Below are 9,354 nucleotides of genomic sequence, written 5' to 3' on the forward strand. Positions count from 1 at the left end.
TTACCTGGACGTAGTGGCACATGCATGTAATCCCAGCTACTTGGGAGGCTGAGGCAGGAGAATCACCCAAACTCAGAAGGTGAAGGTTGCAGTCAGCTGAGATTGTGCCACTGCACTCCAGCCTGGGCGACAGAGTGAGACTTCGTCTCAAAAAAAACCCAAAACAAAACATGATACCATTGTGGCATCATGAATTACATTAATTTTTTTTAAGATAAAGAATAATCCTTTGTGATTTTATTCCATTGTGTTAAAAAATCTATAAAGTGATAATTTATATTGATAGCTTTCTTCTTTCTATGAATATACCCTGGTCAGATGATTATTCTTTTGATAGACTACTTAACTCTATCTTTAACCACTTAATTGCATCTATAATCATAAGTTGTAATTTTCCAAGTGTTTTTCAGGTATTGATATTGCAATGATATACCACTTATAAAACAAGATTATATAAAACTTGGCTTTCAAATCTTATGTTCCTATTTTTTATTTCCAGTTTCTTTTTTCTATTCATTCTCTTGAACTTTTTTCTTTGAAATAAAAAGATTCCCTAGGTATTAACCCAGCACAACTCCTTTATGGGTCATTGGACATCCCAGTATCATTAAGTATCATTAAGAATTGTCATAAAAGAAATCTCTGGCAGCCTTTCAATGAAACTCTATCATCATGCAATCTTGGCAGTACTATGTTGGAAGCCAGAGTCCCTTTGCAAACATAATAAAACACTTTAATATATTTGTTAAAGTTACAAGCCAAGTATGTACAAATTTAAAAATCATGGCCGGGCACGGTGGCTCACGCCTGTAATCCCCAACTTAAAATGGTTTGACTTCTAATTTTCAGCTTTATAATAGTACAAAAGTGATATGCTGCTATAGTTTAGATATTTGTCCCCTCCAAATCTCGTATTGAAGTTTGATCCCAATGTTGGAGGTGGGGCCTAATGGGAGATGTTTGGGTCATGGGAGAAGATCCCTCATGAATAAATTAATATCCTCTCTGGATTGGGGGTGAGTTATCACTCTGTTAGTTCCTGTGAGAGCTGGTTGTTCAAAAGAGCCTGGCACCTCCTTCCTCACTCTCTTGCTTCTTCTCTTGCCATGTGATGTCTGCATACACTGCCCCTTTTCATCTGCCACGAGTAGAAGCAGCCTGAGGCCCTTACCAGAAGCAGATGTTACACCATGATTCCTGTAAATCCTACAGAACAGTGAGCCAAATAAACCTCTCTCTTTATTAATTACCCAACCTCAGATATTCCTTTATAGCAACACAAAATGGACTAAGACATAGAGTATGCTCCTTGACTTAAAATGGGGCTATATCTAGATAAACCCATTGTTAAATTGAAAATATTGTAGGTCATAAATACACATATGGTGTATGATGTTTTCAATTTATGATGGGTTTATTTGGATATAACCCCACCATAGGTTGAGGAGCACTTGTAGTAATTATGATTATTTATGCTCAAATTGACATAATGTGGCCAGTAGGAATCCATTTACATTTTTTATTTTTACTTCTTATTTTTTTCTTTTGACGTTTTAAAGGAATATTGTTTTCGGGCCATAAGAAGATGTTTTAGACTGATCCTGTTTGTTGGTTCATGTCCCCCATGCCTCTTGTCCTGAGTCATGGAATCAACTCATGATTTAATACCCTCTTAGGGAGTCCTGGTTCCTTTTAGAGGAAAAAAGCATTAAAGACCAAAAAATCTGGCTGCTGTGCATACATGTGGCAGTTCAGGTATGGAAAAAAAGATGCTGCTTTTGTTAGAATTATTTTAATAGTTTCAGAGTTGAAAATGTCATCATAAGGTCAGAAGTTCACTCTGATTTTTCTCAACTTACATTTCTGTGATCTGCTCTTTTTGCATTTGGCATTTTATTGAATTATAATGTTTTAGGTATGGTGATAGCTGAGAAGTTTATCTTCTGTTAAGGCCTGGCTGAAATGATACATTAATCTGCATCCCATTTTTGGAGATATTGCTCCAATTCAAATTTGTCATGGTGTTTCTGAGCAGCATTGTGAAGAAACTTGTTTTAGAATAGTCAGTGATGGATATTATCTTGAATGTTCATAGACTCCCCAGAAAAGAAGAAGTAGACACAAGATTTCTGTCATCCTTTTATAGGGTATTGTGATCATCCAGCTTGGGGTATGAAGGATAATGGACCTATGTGTCTTAACTTCCAGAATCCCATTCCATTTCCATGTGTCTTCTGCACAAGTTGTGGTCTCTAGGGATTCACTGTCTTCATTTGTAATTGATCAAAGTGAAACCATCTCCATGGATTCCTCAGTGGGTCAGGATCTGTTGTTTATTAGGCCCCCATATCCATTCTACCCTGCTTTCATGATTATAGAACCAGTAATTTTTATTAACCGTTGGCTATGACTATCTAGAATAAGGACTGCAGTTATTTCTCCAAGGTGTTGTCATGTGACACAACTTATGGCAAGTAGGATATAAGTGAATATTTTGGCAATTCTGGAAACCTCTTAAAACACACTGGCTTAATATATTAATATTTGAGAAATCTGGGTGAAGGGTATCCAGAATTATTTACTATTCTTCCAAGTTCTGTATAAGTCTGAGTGTTCATTCCATTCTGATGCCAGAATGGTAAAATTCATGATTGGTTTGGAGCAAGGCCACAATATCAGGCTTACATCCATAATATATGACAGAGAAATGAACTTTTATTACTTTTATTCACTTTAATTTGGGGCAATTTTACTATTTTACTCACAACCAAATTTAATCTTAAATGCTACAACTAGATTGTGACATGTTAAAAGTAATAACCATCAATATATCTTTTATGTTCTCTAACTCAAAAGCACAGAACTGTAGAGAACAGAGTATCTATCCCATGCATGTTATCATGTACTTATCCCACACCCTATTGAATCATAGTACCTGTGAGGGAGACAAATTTTTTTCTTCAAGAATATGTATTTCTGCCCCATCTATGATTCTCCAGAATGAGATGACAGAAAATGCTAAACTATTGTTAAATGACTATATGTAGTTCCACTTCTGGATGGTAGATGTGGGGCTCTGCAAACTCATTTTCTAGTAAAACTGGAAAAAAAATGTATAAAAACCTTGCAATTTGAGGTCTGAAAGTGTCCAAAGAGTATATAGGAAACGAAATATCAAGAAATTCTACTAACATTTGGTAAGAACCAAGAACTTGGTAAGATAATTTGTGGTAAGATACAACCAACTCCCTTTTACTCTTTACAGCTCAATTTGATAGAAGCTTCACTGTGGGTGGATGCTGCCAAGAGGATGGGGCTTCAGCTGTCAATCGAGGTTTGTCATATATCAATAGGAGGGGCATGCCTCCCGGGTTTCTTATCACCCCCTCTTGGTTAAAGTGGCTACATTCCTGGTGAACGCAACTAAGAGGTTTGGGGCTCCTTGGCTTCCCTCAGCCCCACCCACAGTTTGGAAAGTCTACCCAGGCACAGTGAACTCAGATTTGGACCCAGATTGCCCTTGCCTCCACTTGCTTGTAAGGCAGAGGTTTCATAACACAAAAAACAAGATGGCTACCATCCAGCCCATTACCCTGAATGGTGGTTCAGAGATTTTGTCCAGAGGGAGTGGTGGTCCATAAGAATAGAGCTCTGAAGCTCTCTCCAAAGGAATGGAATTTATCTGAAACAGTGTCAAATAGCTCCCCTAAAAAGTAAACACAACAACATAAACCATAGGCCAGGGATTTAATCAGATAATTCCATGGGCAGAGACAGCTAAGGAGCCCTCCAAAAGGTCAAAAGAAACCTCAAAAACTGACCTCAAAAACTAACCCTGCCTTAAATTATATTAAACTGCTTAATAATTTATGCTCCAAGGAAATTTTGAAAACAATAGAGTGACCAGATAGAAGGCAGTGGAGCCTAGTGGGCTGGAAATAATACCAAAGAGGCAGTCATCTTAACAGAGAGAGAGAGAAAGATAGTCAAAGAGACTCCTTTTTAAAACCATTGTCTCACCAGCGTAACTGCATATGTTTAAGGCTGAGGAACAACACAAAATAGTTCACACTGCAAGGGGAAAGGGAAACAGACTTTACTAAAATAGCCAAAACACAAAATACATAACTAAGCAAACAACAAGAACAAGCTCTGGAGAGGGACAGGCAAATCACTACAGTATGTTTCCTAATATGTCTACTTATTAGGAAAATAATCAAAAACGAAGGCATGCAAACAAATGGGAAACTTGGACTTATACACAGGAGAACAGCAAGCAGGCCAGGTGCAGTGGCTTACACCTGTAATCACAGCACTTTGGGAGGCCAAGGTTGGCAGATCACTTGAGCTCAGGAGTTTTGAGACCAGCCTGGACTACATGACGAAACCCCATTTCTACTAAAAATACAAAAATTAGGCAGGTGTGGTAGAACATGCCTATAACTAGGCTAAGACACAAGAATTGCTTGAATTCAGGAGGGAGAGGTTGCAGTGAGCCAAGATCATGCCACTACACTCCAGCCTGGGCAACAGAGCAAGACTCTGTCTAAAACAAAACAAAACAAAAACAAAAACAAAAAACAGGCAACAGGTTGGCCTATGACAGGGAACAGGTGTCATAATTAATAGACAAAAATTTCAATTTAGCCATTATATATTCACAGAAGTAAAGGAAAACGTAAAGATAATGTCTCGTCAAATAAAGAAAATCAAATAGGATAAATGACAAAATGAACCAAATGTAAGTTCTGGAGTTGAAGACCACAGTAACCAAAATAAAAAATTCATTAGAAGGGCTAAATAAATTTGATCTGGCAGAGTAATTAGAAAACTTTCAAATAGATCAATGGAAATTATGCAACCTCAATTCCATCTTCCCACTAGAAAAAAGAATAAGAAAATAGAATGAGAAAATAGAACAAAGAAAATATGAACAGAGCCTTTAAGAAATACAAGACACTTTTAAGTGCACCAACATACATGTAATGAGAATACCAGAAGGAAAGGAGAAAGAGAAATGAGCACAAAAATATTCCAAGAAATAATGGCTAAATTGTTGGGCGTGGTGGTTCAAGCCTGTAATCCCAGCACTTTGGGAGGCTGAGACGGGTGGATCACAAGGTCAGGAGATCGAGACCATCCTGGCTAACACAGTGAAACCCCGTCTCAACTAAAAAAATACAAAAAACTAGCTGAGTGTAGTGGCGGGTGCCTGTAGTCCCAGCTACTCGGGAGGCTGAGGCGGGAGAATGGCGTAAACCCAGGAGGCGGAGCTTGCAGTGAGCTGAGATCCGGTCACTGCACTCCAGCCTGGGTGACAGAGCGAGACTCCATCTCAAAAATAATAATAATAATAATAATGGCTAAATACATCCATAATTTGTTGAATAAACATTAATCAATACCCACAAGCATCTCAACAAACTGTAATCAGAATGAATGCAAAGATATCCATGAACAGACCCATCGTAGTAGAAGTGCTAAAAGTGAAAGAAAATGTTGAAAAGTATAAGAGAAAAATGATATTGTCACTTAACAATGGAACACCAATCAATTGACAGCCGACTTCTTATCCAAAGCAATGGAGGGGACGAAGGCAGTGGGACGATATATTCAAAGTACTCAAAGGACAAAAGCTCTGTCAAGCAGTAACATACTGTCTTTCAAAAATGAAGATGAAATAAAGCCCTTCCCAGACCTACCATATAAGAAATTGTAAAGGTTATTCAAACAAAGCAAGTAAATCCACATGGAAATTCAAAACCACATTTTTAAAAAGAAAATATTTATAATATACAAAAAGCAGCAAAAATGCACATTTCTTTTACTTCTCTTAATAAATTTAAAAGGCAGTTGTATAATACAATATGTACATAATTATACTGTTGGGCCTATAACATGGAAATGTAATATATTTGACAATAGCAGCATAAAGGAAGTAAATGACAGTAGAGTTGTATTGGAGTAAGGAAATGATACATGATAATAACTAGAATTCATAGGAACAAATATGAGAAACAGAAATAGGTGGCCAGGAGTTGTGAGCTGGTGGAGGACCTGGCCATGGAGGAGGCTGGGGAGTCCGTACTTCTTCCCTCCCTCCCCCACTCCCCTCCCTGCTCCCTCCCCACCTCCCCAAGAATGTTCCACTATGAGTCTTGGGAGGATTGTCTTCTGGATGATGATGAAGATTACTTTCAGGGACTGAGAGAAGAAGATGAAGAGACTGATCAATTCAATGATGATACATTTGGGTCAGGTGCAGCTGATGATGATTGGCAGGAAGCACAAGCGCCTGGCTGAACTGGAAGAAAAGCTACCAGTGGCAGTCAATGAACCAACAGGCAACGGAGAAAGGGAAGAAATAGACTTGTTGGGTGACCATGAGGAGAATCTGGCAGAAAGGCTCAGTAAGATGGTGATTGAAAATGAACTAAAAGATCCAGCTATGAGGGCAGCACAGACCAGGCCAGTTTTACAGCCCCAACCAGGAAGTCTGAATTCCAGTATCTGGGATGGATCTGAAGTTCTGAGGCAAATCCGAGGACCACTGCTCACTCAGGAAATGTCTACAGTGTCTGTATTAGAATATGCCTTGCCTCAGAGGCCCCCCAGGGTCCAGAAAATGATCAGGACCTTTCTGAACATGCATTACCAAGATGGTCAACTTCACCTATCATTGGCAGTCCTCCTGTTAGAACTGTTCCCATAAGTACCCCACCTAAGCAGATGGCTTTACCCAACAGAGCCTATGCAGTCCTAGTCCATAGACTTTCCTCCACCTGAAACCAGCAACTGAAAAGGAAGGCCAATTTGGAAGATTCTGCATTTGAAGCCTGTCCATGTTCGGCCCCCAATGCCACCGTGTTATCCTGGTCCCTATGATGAGAGGATGTCTCCAAATCAGTTCTACAGTGTCCTAAACTCTTCCCTCCTGGGTCACCCTTTTCCTCCTAGTGTTCCTCCTGTTCTCAGCCCCCTTCAGAGAGCACAGCTTCTTGAAGGAGCACAACAACAGCCTGGACAGATGTCTCCCAGCCAGTTTGTATGGGTCCCTGGATTTGTAGTCCACTTGCTGCTATGAATCCCAAGTTGCTACAAGGGCAAGTTGGGCAGATGCTTCCCCCAGCACCAGGCTTCCATGCCTTTAGTGCTCCACCCTCTGCTACACCACCTCCACAGCCCAGGACCTCACTTGCAAAACCTAAGATCTCAGGCACCAATGTTTAGACTGGACACAACTCACCTCCATCCACAGCACCACTGACTCTTGCATCAGAGACAGCAACAGTATAGAAATCAGCATCAGAATCTCAATGGTGCAGGGGATAGAGGAAGTCACTGGAGCAGTCATCACGATCATCTCTGAAAGGATCCATATGCCAATATCATGTTGCAGCAGGAAAAGGATTGGGCCTCTAAAATTCAGATGATGCAACTGCAAAGCACTGATCCCTACCTGGATGATTTTTATTACCAGAATTACTTTGAAAAGCTGGAGAAACCATCAGCTGCTGAAGAAATACAAGGTGATGGCCCTAAAAAGGAGTGCACCAAGGTTATCACCCCTCAGGTGGCCAAACTGGAGCATGCCTATAAGCCAGTACAATTTGAGGGCTCTTTGGGAAAGCTTACTGTTTCTAGTGTGAATAATCTCTGAAAAATGATTGATGCTGTTGTAACATCTTGGAATGAGGATGATGAGATAAAAGAAAAACAAGTATGAAACAAGAGGAGAAAAACCCACCATAATTGAGAAAACTTACAGTTTGCTCCTTGATGTGGAGGACTATGAAAGACATTATCTCCTAAGTCTAGAAGAATGACCTGCTCTAATGGATGAGCGAAAGTACAAAATTTGTAGCATGTATGACAACTTAAGGGGGAAATAGCCTGGACAAGAGCGGCCTAGTGATGACCACTTTGTACAGATCATGTGTATCCGAAAAGGGAAGACAATGGTTGCCTGTATTCTTCCTTTCCTCTCCACAGAGCAAGCAGCTGACATTCTCATGACAACAGCCAGGCATGTCTCGAACTCCTAACCTCAGGTGATCCAACTGCCTCAGCCTCCCAAAATGTTGTTGGGATTACAGGCATGAGCCACCACGCCCAGCCTTGCTTTGAGCATTTCCATTCAACACTCTACAGAATGCCCTAGCCTGTGAAGTATGGCAAATAAATGAAATATAAATTAGAAGGAACTGTCTTCACAGATGTCCTGATTGTGTTTATAGAAAATTCTAAGTAATTTATAAAAAAATAAACCCTGCTAAAGCTAAGTGAATTTAGCAAGTCTCATAAAATACAATATCAAGATACAAAAATGTAAATACTTTAAGGACAAATTGTTTCTAGGTGTTAAAGAACAGATCATTACAACTCTAAAGTCTTATCAATAAAAGAAAAAAACTATAATACTGCCTAATTTGACTATAGATGGAAAAGTTCTAATTAAAATATCACCAAATGAACTCTAGTAGTATGACAAAAATTATAGCATATTACAAGAAATGTTTAAAATTTAAGAAAGTCATAAGTACAAATCAATACATCAATAAATTTAAGGGGAAAAACATAAAATAGATAACAAAATATCCTTAGACAAAATTTAGCAGTTTTTAAATTAACAATCACTACAAAAGTAGGCATCCTCCCTCTACCCCCACATATACTGAAGGAAATTTAAAGTCAGCAGAGAATTTATCCCCAAATGAAGAGTGAATATTATAGTAAATAATTAAATGTAGGTTCTGAGGAAACATAAGACCAAAGAAAAAAATGTTGGGATATAGTCCATTAAATTTGGAAAAACAGATACCTGTTACCATAATATTCAACTGTGTTCTGAAGAGTCTAGCTATTGCAATAAGAAAATCAAATATAAATACTGGAAAATAAAATTTTAGTTATGTAATCTGCAAAGATTACATAACTGATAACCTATGAATCTTAAAATGTCTCATAAAAATAGAATGCATGGTCAGACTATATGCATGTAGGTAGAAAATACTGCATCAATATAGCAAAGTATCCAGAATGACATTCAAGTCAATTAGAGGGAAGGAAAAAAACAAGACAAAAATAATGGAGAAAGCCAAGAATATGAAAGTCAAAGTAAAGGAATGATGATAGGCCAAGAAATACATTTCGAAAGTGGCTTAAGTCAAAATTTAGGAATACATACAAAAACATACCTAAACTGAAGCTACAGGGACACTGAGTTTACCAGTCCGCAGGATCTAAAAGAACAATTTGGAAATATCTAGTAGGGTATATAGAACCTATGATTGATTTAGTATTATCTAACATAACTGAAAGAGTGTATCATGTATGAGCAATTGTTCTTCCATG

At 38.5% G+C, this 9,354-nt stretch overlaps 1 pseudogene; it reads left to right on the forward strand.

The window, feature by feature from the left end:
* Positions 1 to 1,216: 1,216 nt before the first annotated feature.
* LOC119621745 (protein PAT1 homolog 1-like) lies at positions 1,217 to 9,341 on the forward strand (annotated as a pseudogene).
* Positions 9,342 to 9,354: the final 13 nt, after the last annotated feature.

This window comes from Chlorocebus sabaeus, chromosome 6 (assembly GCF_047675955.1).
Source record: "Chlorocebus sabaeus isolate Y175 chromosome 6, mChlSab1.0.hap1, whole genome shotgun sequence".
NCBI classification, from domain to species: domain Eukaryota; kingdom Metazoa; phylum Chordata; class Mammalia; order Primates; family Cercopithecidae; genus Chlorocebus; species Chlorocebus sabaeus.